An 18,377-nucleotide genomic window follows, 5' to 3' on the forward strand; every position below is an offset into this window, starting at 1 on the left:
TCAAGGCTTGTGTTACAATGATATGCATTATTTTGAGTAAAACCACACCATAACAACCTTATGATTTCAGAGCAATTTTAAAAGAAAGTTCAAAGAGCATGCGTCATTGACTCTGGAACACAGGGTTTGTTTTCTTTTAAAACATGTTTACTCTTTTCCAGCCAGGATGACTTTCCCTGCACCGAGTCATCTCTGTTGAGAGGCATTGTGTGGGGGGACCACTACCGCCTTCAGCAAGAGATGACCATGATCTGCTCACTGAAGGGCTGCCCAGGAGCTGCAGGATTGTGGCCAGCAGGAGATGCCTGAGCACACAGATCAGCACAACTAAGAACAGCAAAATTCTGTGGGTTTAATTACTGTGTTACCGACCTCTTCAGTATCAGAAAGATCCTGGTCTGGTTCTGATGTTTGCTACATGCCTGCTTTTTAGCCACCACCATTACAGTCTTTCTACCGTACTTGATTTGCAGCAAGCTGGTTAGGAATTGATGGGTTTCAAGGGCAGTTTTATGGGGTGCTGTTATGGTTGCACTGAATCTCTACAGAAGTTCTGAAGCTGGTTAAGTTCAGTAAAAGTGGTCACCTCTCAAACATGTACAGGCTTAATCTAGGTTCTTTTATTCCTTCCCTGTGATTTCTGACTGTTCCAGAAGTATTTTTTAGGAATATTTTAATAGTCAGAATTAGGACATCTCAATTCTTGTGCTGGACAAACCCCATGTCTAATCAGCTGACTGTACATTTTTGACATGGAGTTAAAAGGAACAATAAACCTAAAAATACAGACTACATTTATGAAAAGAAGTATAACTACCATTCTGCTCTCCTACGCATTCATCTTGCCCTTTCTGAACAAGTTCTCTTCATTAAGCATGACAGGCATGTCCCAGGAAAGGGAAAGTCACACAAAGGGAAGAAGTGTGCCTTCCCTCAACATGCAAATCACATATGTTCATTAACTTCAAGAGTGCCATGTGAAGTACAGTCTGCCACCATTTAAAAGACTTGTAATGACCCTAACTGCTAAAGATAATGGGGGCTTGCTTACACTACTGCACTGCCCTGAAGATCTTAGGAACATGCTGAAGAGCACAGGAAAAAAAAACCCAAGAACAAAAATACCACCTTGCAAATGAAAGCAGTAAAGGATATCCAGAAAATTGACTAATACTTGTCAGATACCAAAATGTGCATGTCAAATATTCCCTGGGACAGACTTCTTATGCAAAAGGTTTTGCTCATCGTATGTTTGCATCTGGTAAATGGAGCAAGGAAAAGCATGTTCAGTTTATTCAAACTTATGATAAAAGTTGGCGTCACCAGGAATGGTGGTTCAAATTCTATTTTCAGAGCCTTTTATGTTTCTAAAGTGGGACAAAGATTATTTCCTAAAATGACACCTGTCTTCTGCCATAGACATAAATAGAAAGCACCATGACTGAGCAAATAACTGGAAAAAAAGGGATTCTGGAATTCTCTTCCTGCCTCTGCCACTGATCGATTCTGTGCCCCTCAGCAAGTCTTTCCACCTTTCAGCTAAATGAGGATAACAACACAGAGTGCTGTAAAGTGCTTTTGTGCATTTCTAAACATACTTTAATGTAGCAAATACTATTTTTATCATCATGCATTTATCAGTTCAGTAGCCTGCTCATTTCACTTCCTCTGAAATTCAGCTTGAAATGTTTCCTCCTTCACTGCAGGCTTTTTTACCAAAAAAAAAAAAAGAAGAAATTAAAAAAGGACAATACTGAGAAGGATGGGTACTAACAAACATATGGTGAATGGCAAAATAATTTAAAACACATTTCCATTCTCTTCTCTCCTAAAATCTTAGGCAATCTGGATATAACTGTCATCTTTACATGTCAGATCCTTATCTTAAAAATCTGTTTGTTTTCCTGTATAGAGAAATACTCTCCGAGAAAATATCTTTAACTCTTTTCCTTTGATTTTTGCTCTCATTGCTGAAAATGTCAATGAGGTGTACATATATATGTGTGTGTGTGTGTACATATATATTTTTTTTTTCTGTGTAAATAAATATATTTATATCTATATGTTTGTGGTAACATTAAGTTCAAATATCATGCTCAACAAGCACTGTGTTTAATTTAAAAGATACTGAAAGAGGAAAGTTTCTTTCAAGGTGAACCTCTTAGATGTGTGGTAGGGAAGTGGCCTGTGGTACCACTAAACAATGCTGAATTAAAAATATTGTTACAGGAACATATCTTTGTAGTACTATTTTGTATTGGCAAAATAATAGTAATCATTCTATTGCAGCAAACTGGACTAGAGGAAGATGAAAAAAATCATCCTATGGAGAGGTGTCTTGCAAACTTTGTCACATTAAACTCAGTTACCCTTGAGATTCCCTAGTGTAAGCCTGGCTGCACTGAAAACAGCCAGGACACTCTGGTGGACCTCAATAATACATGTTATCTCCATGTGAAAGCACTCACACACACTTGGTGTTAATCACACAGGTATACAAATGCACGGTCCTGGCCAGGAGGTCTAACAAAGTAAGGTGATCAAAAACTGTTTTGCATGTGACAGCTTTAAATAATAAACAGCAGTTTAGAAATTCCAAAAGCGCACCAATGAAATTTTATTATTTTAGGTGATAGTTATGTCATTCTTGGTAAGCAGGCCTTAATCAGGCGTCTGCATAACTATGTAATAGTCTGGCTTGTTGTTTGGGCTCTTATTAAATCGTGGGCTCTGTGTCTTATGTTGGAACCTCAAGTGCCAAAATGCGTGCAGGAAAGGGGGTGGGCTGAGGGGTGGCTTTTGTGCTCAAGGCATAATCTTCTTTCTTTCTTTTTATTTTCATATGCTGTGCTTCTCTATTCAGGAGACATATTTTTGTTTTCTTTAGAAGAGGTCTGCATCATTTTGCATCAGATCTGTGTCCTGATACAAGAAGTAGTAACTGTGACTTTTAAATAATCAGCCTCACTAAAGCCTCCATTATGGCAACCAACAACCTTAAATCATTTTGACAGTGCATTCTCTGCACTGCCCATATACTTGGAGGCTGTCCTCAAAACACTGAAAGCTGGGACAATATTCATGGTTAAGAAAAGTCCAGAAGCAGCCAAACAGGTGGGCACTTCTTTCAGAAAAGACCTTTTTTGATAGAAGACCTTTTGTACACTAGTTCTATCCTAGGCCCCTTTCAGGAGCTACACCTGAGAGAGAAAGTGAATTATCAATGACTTTTTTTTAAAGAATCAGTGGTTTAACACTAATTTCTAATCAGATCCTACAGAAAGGAACAGCTCGCATGGCAGCTGTACTTTTCCCAGGGTTAATTACCTTTCACTGCTCTCTACTAATGAGTCAGCTGTTCCTGTCATCACACAACTACACTGTGTTCATCTGTAGCTCTAGCTGTGGACAAACACAGTAGCTAGAGCCCTGTTTACATATTGGCGAGGTTTGTTGTGAAAAGAATTTGCAAAGCGTTCAAAAAAAAAGAAATACTTAAAACTCCTTCCATTCCCATGTCTCTTTTCATGGAAACAACATTATTTTTCAGGGAAACAACATGTTTTTCAGGTTACTAAATGCATCAAGAGGAGTAGAAATCTAAGGACATAAAAGCTAATGAAAGGGGGTTTTTTTGCAATATTGCATAATAATTTATATAAGGAAGATTAGATCCCTGTAGCCATTTATCTTGTCTTACCTGATTGTTGAGTGAGGATGTTTATTTATAGCTTGATGACCTAGGAACTAGAAAACTTCTTTATAAAATATTGGTTTAAATAATAACTGGTAATAGCACAAGAATTAATGCAGCTAGGGAAATAGTTTGTACTATTTTATATGGCAAACCTTAATGAGACAACAATTTAAGACTTTCAGTAAACTGTTAATGTTTTTATGTAACTCCAACAGGTAATTCAATAGCAAGTAAATAGAACACGTCATTTTCTAGCTAGGTTGAACAGGATGCATTTTTTTATAGCCATATAAGATCACTACTGGTTATTTCAGCTTTCTTGTGGGAGGCTACCAAAGACTGTGGCTAAAGTCAGGCACTGTGACAGTTCTTCCAACGTTCAAGTCCCGTTTGTGTCAACATTCAGAAAATGTTTTCATATAACTGAGGGCAGGACTCTAAGCTGGTGATGTCTTCATAACATGATTTTGTGCTGAAAACATCTGTATGGAGATTGCCCTGATCTGAGGAGATTTCCTCAGTGTAAGATCTACAGATTTCAGTAGAGAAAGCAAATTTTCACCAGACACCAAAGGGACAACACACATGTGCAAGTCATGTGAGTACATGCCATGTGAGAATGAGCTCTGCTACCTGCAGTTTTATCTGTAACAGGCCTGTTCGTGAAGTTATTATTTGAGGCTGAATTCCTTGCTAGTATCACATGAGGTAATGAAAACTGACAAATTTATGGCCGGAATATAGACATCTTAATATGATGACGGAAGAAGAAACTTAAGCTTCCATCTCCAGGTAAACCTTGCAGGACTGACAGCTCAAAATATGATAACTTTCCTTTTGAGAACACCAAAGCAAAAGCACCATGGCATTCCAAGGGATCACTTCAATGGTCATCTAGGAAATGAGTAGTATACTTTCCTTTGAACATTACTGTAATGAACCACCTCTTTCTGTCAGGCACCCTAGGATGTGCAAACTGTATTGACAGCTCAAACACTCTGAGCAGAGAGAAAATGTGAGCTGTGTGGTTATGCTCTTTTAAAAGGCAGATATTTATTTCTTGCACCATTAGAAGCAATTCTCCTGCTGGATTTTGGATTAAGTGAATTTCCTGAAGGTGCATTAATTGGGCTTAATGATTCACAGAAACCCCTGATCACTCAGGTCAGTCCAGGGAAAACTGTTATGTAATGCTCATTTCGTCTCAGATTCTTCCTCTGAACAGATTATTCCTTCTTCATACACTCTGTATCTCACTCACTGTTCAAGCAAAAAAAAAAAAAAATTAATTCCCAGGGATAGCATGGCTATCCTCCACATAGTCAAAGGTCTTCTCATGTTACTGGCTTGTTGTAGGTTTCCTGAGTTCTCAAGAACATTATTCCTCTTTTATCCACAGGCAAGAAACAGGGAAAAAGTTCTCTCCACTTTGTGAATAGAAAAACTTCACCTTTGGAATGAGTTTCACCCTTTCTTGAGATCTGGTCTGCTTAGCTTCAACTCTGTCAGTACCCAGGCTAAATATCTCTCTACTAGAAGTAGACTTCTTGCTGTACACTGAAGCAGCTGGGATGCTAGAAGGCAGCTTCTCTGAAGCTGGGCTGGTGATATTCCTACTGTGGGGATCTTTGTTGCAGATTCAGGAAGAAGGAAAAAAATTGTGCCAAAAACCATGATATCTTCCATAATGTGTCCTCTTATAAACTTGACTTCTTTACTCCTAAAGTATCACGTAAATTTAAAAGACAGGGACCACCATGCAACTCACACATAGATACCAAACGCCCCCAAATAAACAGGGAACAAAAACCTTGTGGCCTGGAGGGTGTCTACAATGCTGAACTTGCTGTTTGTAGGCTGGCAATCATTGATTGAAAGCAGCTTGCACTTCTTCAGTATTACAGTACTGTTCCCCATGATCACAATATAGTAGCATATAAGTCATATTAATAACAATAAAAATAACTGGTATTGTTAATGTTGTTACTATGAATAACACTGGGCCCAAAGCATTCAAGGCTAAAGCTGTTTATTCTCTCATGCTATTCAGAATGACTTAGGGATATGTAATAAGACACTTTTTAATGATAGCCACTAAAGTGTTGATTTTGGGGAAGAAAAGTCCGAGAATATTATACATAATCTGGTTAAACTTTTCAGGATCAATGTTATAACATTATAAAGGGTTATGTCTATTGAACTGGTGCCAATTTATACCATAATGAATTTCACATGCCCACAATCTTGTGCGTTGATTTTGAGTCTGTGGAGGTGCTACTGAAGACACAGAGTCACTCACCCTTTGTAAAACTCGTCGTTTCAAAATGAGATCAAACCAAGCATTCTCTTACAGCAGAATTTACTTCCCCTTCTGTGGATTAGGGCATAGCCAAATACTGTCCCATAGGAACCATCCACTACGTAAGGGTTAGCTCAGATCTGTGGAGTTGCATGCAACTTTGAACCTGCAAAGTAATTTTGAGCTGCCCACTTAAAGAATTTAAGAACTTTGCCTTGATCTGAAGGAACTTTGCATAGCTGTCCCTAGAAATTTAAGATTTGTTTAAAAACCACACACTTACGTGCTAAAAATGATAAATAATTCTGTAAAAATCAAAATTTTTGTCAACAAATCTCTTAAAAAAATGAAAGAAAATAGTTGAAATCTATGCAAAGTATGCACAGCATCTGAAATTTTCATCTGAAAGCTTGTTTATAGTTTTTATGAAAGCATGGGGAATGTTGAATCACTATAATCACCCACTGAAACAGTGCAAAACCATAATCAAATCAATCTTTCTATTACTTTGAAGCTTGGAAACAGAGTCTTGAAAGCCTGAGGAGACAGGAAAACCACCCCTAAAAGTGCCTCCGGACGCTAAGTGGTGGCCAACAGGAAAAAGAATATGTCTGGAAATGCTTCTATCAGCAGTGTTTAAGAACTCCAACAGATTTAAGGTATTTTTGAATTAATGGATATTGTTAAATCTTTACAGTTTGTTTCTCTTCATTTTTTTGAGAAGTAGTTTTAAGAAAAGAAACATTTTTGTTAAAGGAAATAAAATGGCTTCTAGGAAGAAAGCAAGGAACTGACCCCTTCCCTTTTGTAAAAATCACATTTCAGGAGAAAAATTTAGTCCTCTGAGCTGCACAGCAGTATTCACTTCTGTTATTCTGCTCTCCATTAACTGCTAAGCAGATAAAGAATGCAAGAGAAGAGTTTTGATCTAAGGTATATCATATTATCCATATCACTGTCTTGTAAGAAAATGTGAGAAATGTTTCTGTGACAAGAAGATTTAAGAAGAAATCAAGTCCAGTGTTTGGGCTGGATGGGAAAGACAGGATTCATCTTCATAACTTTACATGCCTGAAATACAAACATATATTTCTGAGGCAGTAAATGCTGGATTCCCATGGTCTCTGGGTAGCCTGTAGGTGACCTGCAGGCATCTCTGAGGCTGTGAGATGTGTGATACATCTTACCCATTTCTGCTTCAGGGTGAGGTGAATTGCACACAAGAAGTGTCTCTTTCCACTGACTCTAAAGGGAATCTGGATGACTGGCTCAGGTATAGCCATTTCCACTGTGCACACTGACATTTCACCAAATGCTGATTCCTAACCAAGGAACCTATGGCAATCACTGAACAGCATCTTAAAGCTTAAATAGCATGTATGCTATGTGAGCTGTGTTGTGAAACAGGGCTGGGAAGGCAAGAGAAATAGAGTAGGGAACCATCCTCCAGGAACTAAGGCAGTGCCAGTCCTTGTAGGAAAAAACTGGCAAACAAAGCGAAGCTGGTGAACAAATAAAAGGGAGCACTAGTAGATGGTGGAACCTACAGAAAAGGAAAGTTAGCTTTAGCTTTGACACAAGCAGTGTGGTTTCAGAGACACAGGAGTATCCAGTGCCAAGAGGCAAAGGAAAACGCCAGCATGATATGGCAAATATTTCTTATCTAGATATAGCAGGAAGAAGACAATCAAGTTCCAAGCAGAACAAGGGAAACGGAACTCTAAGAGTTGGTATGGAATGAAATACCATCTTTTTACTCTTTGCATTGGACAACATTTTATGAAGGAATAAAAGTTTTCCTGATAAGTATGTTCACCACTTGGATTAGTGTCTGATAAATGGAAAGTGTCTGATATGAGTAAAAGTTACTAATAGAGCTTATCTGCGTTTTTTACTTGGTTTACTATCAACTGTTTCACACTGGAGAAACCTGATGTCACCAGTGACAGTGGATCTGCATTTAATTCTTTTGCATTTGTTTGTTTTAACCATACGTTAATTCCACCTGCCCTGTTTTATTTGGTGTCTTCTGTTCTGAGTCAAGTTTTCAAACATAAAAGTAAATAAATTAAAACCCAAATTCCTTCTTGCAACTTTTGCTGGTCTTTGGGAGCAAATAAGAGCCAGATTTTAAAAAATTAAAATGTCATCATGCCTACATTGCTTGCCACAAACATGCCATTTTTTTAGCACGTAAGGTGAGTGTTTAGGCAAAGAATTATTAACACAATTTTTTGCTTGATTTGTGTAAGTCAAACAGATCTGAGTCGTATGCACTCAGTAAGCCGCAGTGTAAAAAACAAAGCAAAGAAAGATTTTGCATTATTATTATTAGTAGTATTAGTAGCATTTCATGTATTTACCCCAAAGAGAAAAGTCTTGTTGGTGAAATTCATCATATCTAAACAAAAGACTGGCAGCTTAAGTAAGTATATGAACAGGGGGAAGGGAGACTTATTTCCTGAGTTTCAACAGATGTCATACTTAATTGGTTGTGAAATAAACCAGAGCTACTCTCGGCCTGTTTCCCTAGTTTCAGCTGTGAAGACACTTTTAAACATGTGCATTTCCCTCCTGCTTCCCATAATGAGGGTGTGGGGTGAGAATCAAACCTCCAAAAGGAGTAAAGCAGCGTGCATGTTGCATACAGGCCTTCAGATACACTAATTAAACAGAAGTGAGCGTTGCATCCTTTGTCCCTGTGAGATACACATCAATACAGCATGAGCCACGACAACTCTGTGGAAGGGTTACTGCACTTGCCTTCTGCTAATATCAGGAAGTCACTGGACTATCCCATACTGCACATAGTTTTTCCACCTTCCTGTATTTTCTCTCAAAAACACTCTTTGTCCTAAATCACAGCATTGTCAATATACTACAACTAGTTGAAATGGTATCATTTTTGTATTTTTGACAGAGAGAGCACCTTAGAGGTTGGGGTTTTTTCCCCTTGTGGTCGTTTTCTGCTAGGAGCAGCTGAGTAACACCACATTTAACACAATGGCAACTACAAAGATTTTTTAAAAAAGAAAGGACTGTCAAGTATAAAATATTTTGGCTGCACATAGTGATGGACACAAGAAAATTGAGAACGAAACTTCTCACAGACCAAAACCCCAAACCTTTTCAACTGCGGCTAACAACCAGCCAGTGGTATGGTAACACAAATAAAGTCATTTGTTTTTAAAGGGCTATGGCAAAGAATGTTAGCCATTCATTTTATGCCTTATTGGATGTAGCCCTCTAAATCAAAATGCTCTTTTGAGCTTTGCAAGAAAAAGCTAAATATATGATAGGTGCCTCTCTGTGAAACTCAGTAAACAAATAGTAAAAAAAAAAAAAAAATTGGAATAGTGTTTGTTAAAACATTTCAAATGGAAATGGAATGAGAATTGTGTATAAAGAAAAATTAATGCCAAGGTTAAATGCGTTTAATTCACCTGTGGCAACCAAATTGAACAATATTTGTTCTTTTAGTTTAAACTTGGAACCCAGATCCCAGAGGTGCTAGGAGAGAGCTTTAATCCCTAGAAAAAAAATTCAAATTCCCAAAGAGTGTGATGAAAACCAGTATAATCCTTCCTGAAGTGAGAAACAAAATAGAAAATACTTTTTTTTTTTTCCTATTAAAACAAGAGCAGTCATCATGATCTTTATTCTTTTAATGTTTTACAGGTCTGACTTTCGGCAGATGACCTCTCTTGTTTGTCCCTACATGTTTTCCAAAATATAAAAGTGAAATAGAGTCCCAAGGGCACTGTACTTGAAAGGTTATGAGAGTTAGAGAATTTTAACCATGCCTGCCAAATCAGCAGATGGCTTGTGATTATAATTATATGCATCAATAAAACGAATAATCTTTACAAAATTTGAATTTCTACTAAAGTAAGGGATTTAGTAAGCAGATGCAACAGAATGCATTTTCTTTAACCCTTTTTGTAGACAGTATTGTTTATCACAAAAATAATGGCAAGGTTCTCCATAGATTAGCTTGAACATACACTTGAGCCATAAATATATGTTTCTTTTGACCAAGTGTCAATGCTATTTAGTGTGATTTATGTGTTCAGTAGCACTCTGTTCACTGAATGTTGAATGCTTATATATAGGATGATTCCCATCAGACCCATACTTCAAAATGGTCTTTAATTTTATAAAATGTTAGAGATACAATGAAGATGTCATGTGTACTCATTCTCTTCATTTTTGTCGCAGTGCTCGTTCTTTCTGTTTAGGATTTGGTGACTTTCCGTGCCTCTTATGGAGTCTGAGTTAACCACATTATTAGTGAAGAAAATAATTTTTCCCCAGTGTGGGATATTTAAGAAAGGTTTTGTGTGTGTGTGTGTGTGTTTTGGTTTTTATTTTTAGATCGCAAGAAATTAAATTACTGAAAAGGAAACATATTAATAGGAAAAAAAATCATAACTGTGCTTTTCTATGACCCCTGATCTTACTTCCAAACTTACTTTTGTAACAAGATCATGTGTGTTAGATTGTGTCAAACCTCTGCTTGAAGTAGGAGAAAATCATACATTAGAAAAATTAAACGAAACAAAAAAAAGCCCCCCTAAGCCAAATTTATTTCTGGACTGCCTCATAAAAATGTTATTTGAAGACAGGATATACATATCCTATAATTCTTCTAATAAAGTAAGGAAGAAAAAATTTGAGAAGAATAAGTATGTTTTCAAAAAAGTCCCTGCTTGGCATACTGTAGCTGTCTACCTACAATATTTTAACATTTATTTTAGTCAAACATTTAAATGTGAACTTTTACTTCAGGAGGTATGTTTGTCTTTTTATCTCCCCTAGTATCTCTGAGTGCAAAACAATATTTTTATGCTCATTAAAAAGTGGATTTTTACTTCAGAAATGACAGAGCCATTACTCTGTATCATGTAAATCCTTCTTAGCATAAGGATTATTGACCTGATAGTCCATAACGGTGCCATTGGAGCCATTACGACTTTGCTGTGCCAATCCAGATGCTGTACATGTGATTCAACTTGGGGGCAGGAGGGGCAGCGAAAGTGTCAAATTTTCTCTTGAGATTTAGGGAACTGACCTAGTGACTCTACCGCTGGAAGAAGAAGACCACTGTTTAGAAGAAATTGAGATCCCTGGTCCTCGCTCAAACCAATCTTTTGGAAAAGTTCTAAAGCATTTTTTTAAATCTAATGCCTAACAGTGCAGAGTTCAATACATGCCTTTACATGAAAATCGAGCTCTTTTTCACCAAAGTTCCTTAGTGGAGGGAAAAGTTTGCATATGCACCCAAACCTGAAATATGTGCTAGCAAATGTTATTTGAATCACTTAAGCAAATCAATAAAGCCCTCATCTTCAAAACACACACCAGCTTTACTGTATTAAACTGAGGCACCAACCTCACCTAGCAGAATCACTCGTGTATAAAAGTTTTTGTTAGTGTTCACCTGCCCAAGAAGGCAAATCCATCGTCATTCTAAAGTAACTTTTGCTGATAGGTTATCACCTTTTCTTGAACCAGAAGTCTGTTACTTAGAAAGGCAAGAGCTGCTAGTGTCATTAAAAGTCTTCCATGAACATAAAAGAGAGCAATTCTCCTCTAAAGAAATTTGATGTAAATACTAAAAAAGTTAAGAGGAAGAAAACCTTTTTTATTATTCATTAAACAATATCTGTAATCTGAAGTACTTCAAGAGAATTAAAATCCAGAAACATAGATTCTGCTTATGCAGTTTTTAATAATCCCCAACTATGCGCACGATATCTACAAAGAAGTGACCCGACCCCAGGTATATATGTACACTTCCAAAATCAGTCAGTTCAGTAACAGACTTTGGTCTAGAGTCTCTATACACTTGTGGATATAGTAGAATATAAAGTTTATTCTGCATGTTATCTGCTATGTTTTAGTTTGGCGTGACAGCGTCAGGCCTTCATGAGCTTGTCAGTGACTTTGGAGATACTTGCTTGTTTGTCAGGAATATCAGATATTTTGGGATAACTGGCTAGAAAAACTATAAACATGAGAAAAAACTGATTCAGAATTATTCAAATCAACTGCATAATACCATAAAGCTTTTCAGATCGGTGTGCACAGCTCATGGTGTTGTGCCCTGGAACTGTGCACTAAGATAAAGGTAGAGGCCTCCTATTGGATCGCAAAGTCCAAAGTCGAGTGAAAAGTGGTTTCTAAAAACCTGGAGTGTTTCATACTTTATCAGGGAGATCAGATGAATGACATTAATTATCAGAAATCAAGTTTTCTTTGTCTTTTCTCTTAGGTGTACTAAAGAAATGACAAACGAGGAAAAAAAATGAAGCTGCGAAAAACTACTAAAACTTACTGAAGCTCAGCCTGTCGGATTACAGAATGTAAGTGTCAGATTACAGCAGTATGATTTCTGTAACACTGCTCCATGTGCATTACCCCTACGAAACCACTCTTTGCTTTTAATAGTATAAACAGCTAAACTTATTAATGTGATGAATGCTGAAATATCAAATATCCTTTACTCTTGTTGGTGTAGGTATGTAAAAAGGATACATGACTGTGTCACAGGGATATGCTAATTTTTAAAAGCTTTGGGGATGCACCTGACATCAAGTATCTTGGAATATTTTCTGTTAAAATAAACTGAAAACTCTATATCAATTAGAATATTTTAAAGCAAAACTATTGTAAGACTGAAGCTTGCTAGATCTCTTGATCTAGGTTTGAATTATAGGACTTAGAAAGAAAGCTTCTTTTCTGATGCCTGAATATCTCATACTTGCTGAGGTAACACAAGAAAACATTGCTGAGATGTACACAACTTTAAAAAATACGGAAAATAAAAAAAAAAAAAAAATACACCATTTTACTTGAGTTTTGTTACTTTCTCATTGTATTTCCTGAACTGGAACTACTGGGAAATGCAAGAGCAGATATAACTGCAGATATAACTGCAGATATATACCTAATATATACTGAGTGTCAGGTAACCAGGATACTACATAGGTGAATATAGTTTTTTGCATACATGAACTTTTTTAATAAATATGCGCACATGGATTTGTATATATGCATATTCTCATACCCCTTTGCAAGGAATCATCAAATGTATATGTTAAAAATGTCACGTTTTATCTTAGGGTCTGTAAGCTGTGGTGATAATTCTATTGCCCATGCAGTAAAAAGGATGTTCCTGGGTAAGTGACATATCATAATAAACTGACTTCTGTGACCTGTGAAGAGTTTTAATTAAGGGGTCAGGTTATCCTGATATGTCTAAATACACATATATTGGCAAGTTTTTTCTAAATTTAATGTCTCGCAAAGCAAAGCAAAACATAGCAAAGCAAAACAAATCAAAAAACAAACAAAACAAAAAACCAAACCCCCAAAACCCAACAAAACATCAATTGTAATGCAGACTGAAATCTAAACCCCACTTCTTTAACAGTCTGTATTCGATAAAGCATTCTTAAAACATATGGTTTGCAGTGGTTTTGCAGGGAGGAGAGAAGAAGCATTACTTAACGCACACAGGCATCTTGCAATAATATCATGTTGTTTTGAAGCTAACATCCCCTGAGCCTCCAAAGTGCAAAGCAGACAGAAACATTTTAGTAATGCAAACAAGACTTTCCGGCAACTTCCTGTTGCCATTTTTCAGCAAAATAAAGGGTCCTGAGGTACTAAACTGAAGCACTACTAGAAAAGATTTTATCATTGGTTACACAGGCAGGCACCTGCTATTATAAGATATCAGCTGAATATTTTGCTGCTGTGCAAAGAAAATAAGTAATGACTGTGCAACTGTTAAGCAGTAATCTTCAACTCTTTAATTTCAGCTCACGTAAAAGACAACACAGAGAAAGACATCACGTAAAAATCTTTTTCAAAAATCCCAAAATTATAGTAGCAACTTCATTTATATCTGCATACTTGTAAAAACCGTTCCAGGGATTTAGGGGTGTAAGTAGCTGTCTAGTGGATTGAAATTTGTATTCATATATATAAGATATTTTCAGCAGATTTTTAAGAGAAGTAAAAAGAAACTTTCTGTCTGTAAAGTTCATCAGATGTAAAGTACATCTGAGAAAATGATTACTGTGTGGCAGTTCCTACAAGGAATATTTAATTCATTAGACTATAATTGAAATATCCAGTTCACAAAACATCCTGTGTTACTTTCGGAATTCCAGAAACTTTTGTAAGCTGGCAAACCAGACAGAGAGAAAAGGAAACAAACAAACAAGAAACAAACCCAACCTTGATTCCAGAGATATTTTTTCTCCCCATCATGAAGTGACAGAGGGGGAAAAAAAATCCCTTCATTATGACCTACTTGTCTAGAAACGGACTTTCAACCCCATGGTTAGGCTAAGATTTGCTCTACTTTCTCCCTAGGGCATAATTGTCAGACTGACTTACCGTGTGCCTTTTAGCCTTTGTTCTGCCTCTCACGCTGACATCAGGGAAGCAGTGATGTAGAATAAAGCAGGGGTGGGCTAGGTTAGTCCACTGTTTGTGTCGTTGTGTGGTGTGCAGGGACACTCTGTGATACTCTAGTGAGCTGCTAAGCTTTTTTTGTAGGCTTTGTGTCATTTACTTAACGACCAATCTCATTAGCTGCCAGGGTACAATGGGCTGATGCATTTTCTATGTACATACTCTACACAGTGACCCTCAAGGTTGCCGAAGGTCTATTTAATCAGTCAAAATGCTGAATATATTTGCAGTAAATCACAAAAAAAAAAATACGGGACCACAGAGGTATCTCACGAGTGTTTACTCTTTCCTGGGAGTTATTTGCAGGTAATAAACTGATAGGAGTTGTAGGCAAAAGCAAGGGCAAAGAAGGGAAAAGGGCACTCACTGGGCTTGCACTGGTCACCTTTAATTTAGGGAACCTTGGGGGCCCTGCATATCGCTGTGTCTCTGCTTGTTAATTTCTCCATGCAGTTCATGCTTCAGTGTAATCATGTTATCACAATTAAACCCCTTCAAATAAGAAGAGCAGGACTAACAAAAAACCACAGCCTTTCACACATTGGGGAGGGGATGTGTTTGTGTGTGTATGTATGTGTGTGTGTGATATTTATTTATTAACTTCCTTACTACAGGCAACCTCAGGGCTGGCATCTTTGCATTTCTAACCTCTCGTCAGTTACAAGGTAAAACCCTTTTAACTCTTATGAAAAATGAAATGCTGAAAAGCCCCATGAATCACGACAGCTGTCCATAAGTAACAGGGAGAGTTCTATTGTCCATCTTGTCCCTGGATAAAATGAATACTTTACAGCAGAGGCTGTTCAGCTTGGCTAAAGAGTATGGGGAGAAGGGGAGGAGGTCACTGGAGATTTCGCACACTAATTTAATCTGGGAAAAGGACAGGCACTGCATCTCACTTGAACAGACTGGCGGCAATCTGGGCTCCCACAGAACTATCTCCTTTTGCCTGTGCTCTATTTATTCCTTATCTCTGTTTACCAACCGCTAGGTCCCTTTCATTCACACCACGAGGCCGTTCTCCTACTATCAGTCAGCAGCTGACACTGTGGAAGAGCCTCAAAGGCAAAAAAAAAGGGATCAAAACTAAACCAAAGCTGTATAAACAAAGCAACAGTAGAAGTAAATGCATAAATCCTAATTCTTAACCCAACCCACAGGGTGCGAACAGAACCTTTATAGTAAATCCAACAAACCCACCACAGTGAGCTATGGGCTACAGAGGAAATGGGAAAAGCCAAATATCATTCATGAAATCACCATCTCAAGCAGAAACATTGAAAATAGGCATTGGAAGATATTTAGCTGGTTTCAGGATAACAGGTTCATCAGTCCTGTGTATTCCTCAGCAAGTAATGAGGCACAGGTTCACCTGTGTGCCTGGTAAAAGACGAACAAGAGATTTTTCCACTTATACCTTAGCTAACTTTGCACTCATTGCTTGTGATTTAGATTAAAGTAAGTACATGCAACCACTTTAAAGAAAAATCTTTATCTGGAGATTGTGGTAATTTGGAAAACTTTATAGCTAGAACTTGAACGTCAATTTTTTATTGAAGTATTTGTCCAATTAATTTTGGCTTTAAAACTCTGGATTTAAACATCACCCTTTCTCAGCTGTTAACTTATACTTTTCACTCATACTCTAAGTTTTTAGCACTTAACATGAAATGCAAATGGGTGAAGACAAGGAAAGAAAAGATCAAGCTCGTGAGTCTAATAGAAGAGTAAAGTAATAAACTACATTTGGTGTTCTGGGTTAGGATTATTACAGTGGCTTAACCATGCGTAAGTCTATTTTCTAATTTCAGTAGTCCCTTATTTTGTACTCTTAAATTGACTTAATATGAGACAAGTTGTAAATACTCATAGAAAGACACCAATATTGTTCCACTGAAACAACCTAACTTTTTAAACCTACACAATCTGTAACTCCCAAAATAGGGATATTCTTTCTGGAAGAGGAGTTATGCTTTCAGGACTATTCTCAACTTTACAAAAATAGTGGTTAACAGCATATAGCCAATATACTGTCAACTGACTGATCAAAATAATTATAACAATTACAAAGAAAATGTTTCTCATTATCAAAGATGATCAACTGGACCTAATTTCAGTTTTGATTTTCACCTATGTGCATTATGAGCAATGAAGTCTTTACTACTTGGATCCTTTTTTCCAAATGAATTAATGAATTAAATTTATCCTTTCACCAGCTGCTAGGCAGCAGATGGAACCATTTCTGAAGCCTTGTTGAATTCAATCCATAAAACTCATTTCCTAGGATTAGCAGTCCAAAGTTTCTTTTAATGTTTATATACCGCTTGGGATTTTGAATTTCATGATGTTAAACTTTCAATTTAACTATTTTTTTTTCATTTCATATCAAACAAATATGATCGTTTGGATTTCTATAGCTTTAGAACCACACATTTCAGGTCACATAAGGACAAGAATTCATTTCAAAAGCAATCAAGTAATGCAAGATTGGGATCTGGGTTGGTTTTTTTTTTCCTTTGTTTTGTTTACATTACAGCACTACCATAGTAACCATTTGTGTTGTACTCATAGATTAATTTAGACTGGTAAAGTTTTATTGTCTGCAACTTTGACAAAAACCTTTGCACAAAAATTTAATCTTGCTAAGCAATTTTTGAAAGTTACTGTGATCTGAGGCTGTATTTGCTATTCACAGAAAGATGACATTTTCCTGAATTAAGTTTTTCATGCACATAGTTTTTATAGTTGACTTCGTTGTAAGGTGGGTGGGTTTTTTTCTGTTTCTGAGGGGGAAAATAAAAAGTAGCAAACGGTGTCAGTTTTGTGAACACTTTAGTAAAGACGTTTTTCGGTGCAGTAACAGGAAATATTAATCAGCTGCAGTACCCTGGACAGCTCCTCTTCTTTCATTTTCGGTATTCTCACCTCTGCTACCCATCTCTGTCACGAGAATCAGAGATCAGGGGGCTTGAACTGCAATTTCGGTCACAAAGATCCCTATTCATAAATATCTGAACAAATTAAGTTATAATTTAACCAAAGTTTCTACTTTTTAGAAACCTACAAGAGAAAAAACAAAACAAAAAGACGCCCTTTCCCGCTCAGCATTCAAAGACATATTTTATTAAAAGTCTTAAGAATAAAACATCATGATGTCAAGTCTTCCTGTTATTCAACAAAGTAAATAAAACTTTAAAAAAAAAAGTGATTCGTTGTTGTGTATAACAGTGATTTCCGCTAATTTGGCACAAGAAATCTATATTAACCTAATAATGCAGTAAGCCAAGAAGGCCACATAATAATAATTACCATTGAGTAATTGAATATTTAGAAGGAGGAGGAAAAAAAGGAAGACTGGTAATCTTAGCCTGCAGGCATGAAAGTACTCTAACACAACGATGATATTTACAAGTAAAAACAAAATGCTCCAAAACTGGGAAGTTAGGAGGCAAAGCCTATATTCGGAAATTCCTCATTCCAAATCTGTATTATTTGTTAGCCACCTTAGAGCAGAAATATATTATTGTCTCAGAGAAAGCTTTCATCATAAATGCTGTACTTTTCCTCAAGAATTACAAAACCACTGCACAGCCAAACCAAAGAAGACACATCTATGCAATTAACTTAAGTAATTTAATTGACAAAAGAGGTAGTAAATGGTAATTTTGAATCCCACAAAGATCCTTAACTGACAAAGTTCACCCCATACAGTTTTACAGTTTAAGGATAAAATCTGGGATTTGTGCTTTTATAATCTCTTAAAGGAAAAATTCACAGCACCTTGCACAAGATTGTCTTGGTATTTACATATGAAGGAAGACAAAAATCTGAACTAAGTGCTTTGTTAAAGACAAAAGAAAGTCAGAGAGAGAGAGAGCTATTGCTGATCAGTGT

At 36.8% G+C, this 18,377-nt stretch overlaps 1 protein-coding gene across 6 annotated transcripts in view; it reads right to left on the reverse strand.

Moving 5' to 3' along the window:
* Positions 1-18,377, reverse strand: part of ST18 (ST18, C2H2C-type zinc finger) — a 169,304-nt gene that overhangs the window by 80,366 nt on the left and 70,561 nt on the right. The window contains exon 1 of one of the 6 annotated variants that reach the window (XM_017727449.1): positions 14,406-14,543. The exons of the other annotated variants lie outside the window; for them this stretch is intronic. The gene's annotated coding sequence lies outside the window, so the exon portion shown is untranslated. Of the gene's footprint in view, positions 1-14,405; positions 14,544-18,377 lie in introns of those variants that run through there. 6 annotated transcript variants of the gene reach the window in all.

Source organism: Corvus brachyrhynchos, unplaced genomic scaffold (genome assembly GCF_000691975.1).
Source record: "Corvus brachyrhynchos isolate BGI_N302 unplaced genomic scaffold, ASM69197v1 scaffold60, whole genome shotgun sequence".
In the NCBI taxonomy this organism is placed as follows: domain Eukaryota; kingdom Metazoa; phylum Chordata; class Aves; order Passeriformes; family Corvidae; genus Corvus; species Corvus brachyrhynchos.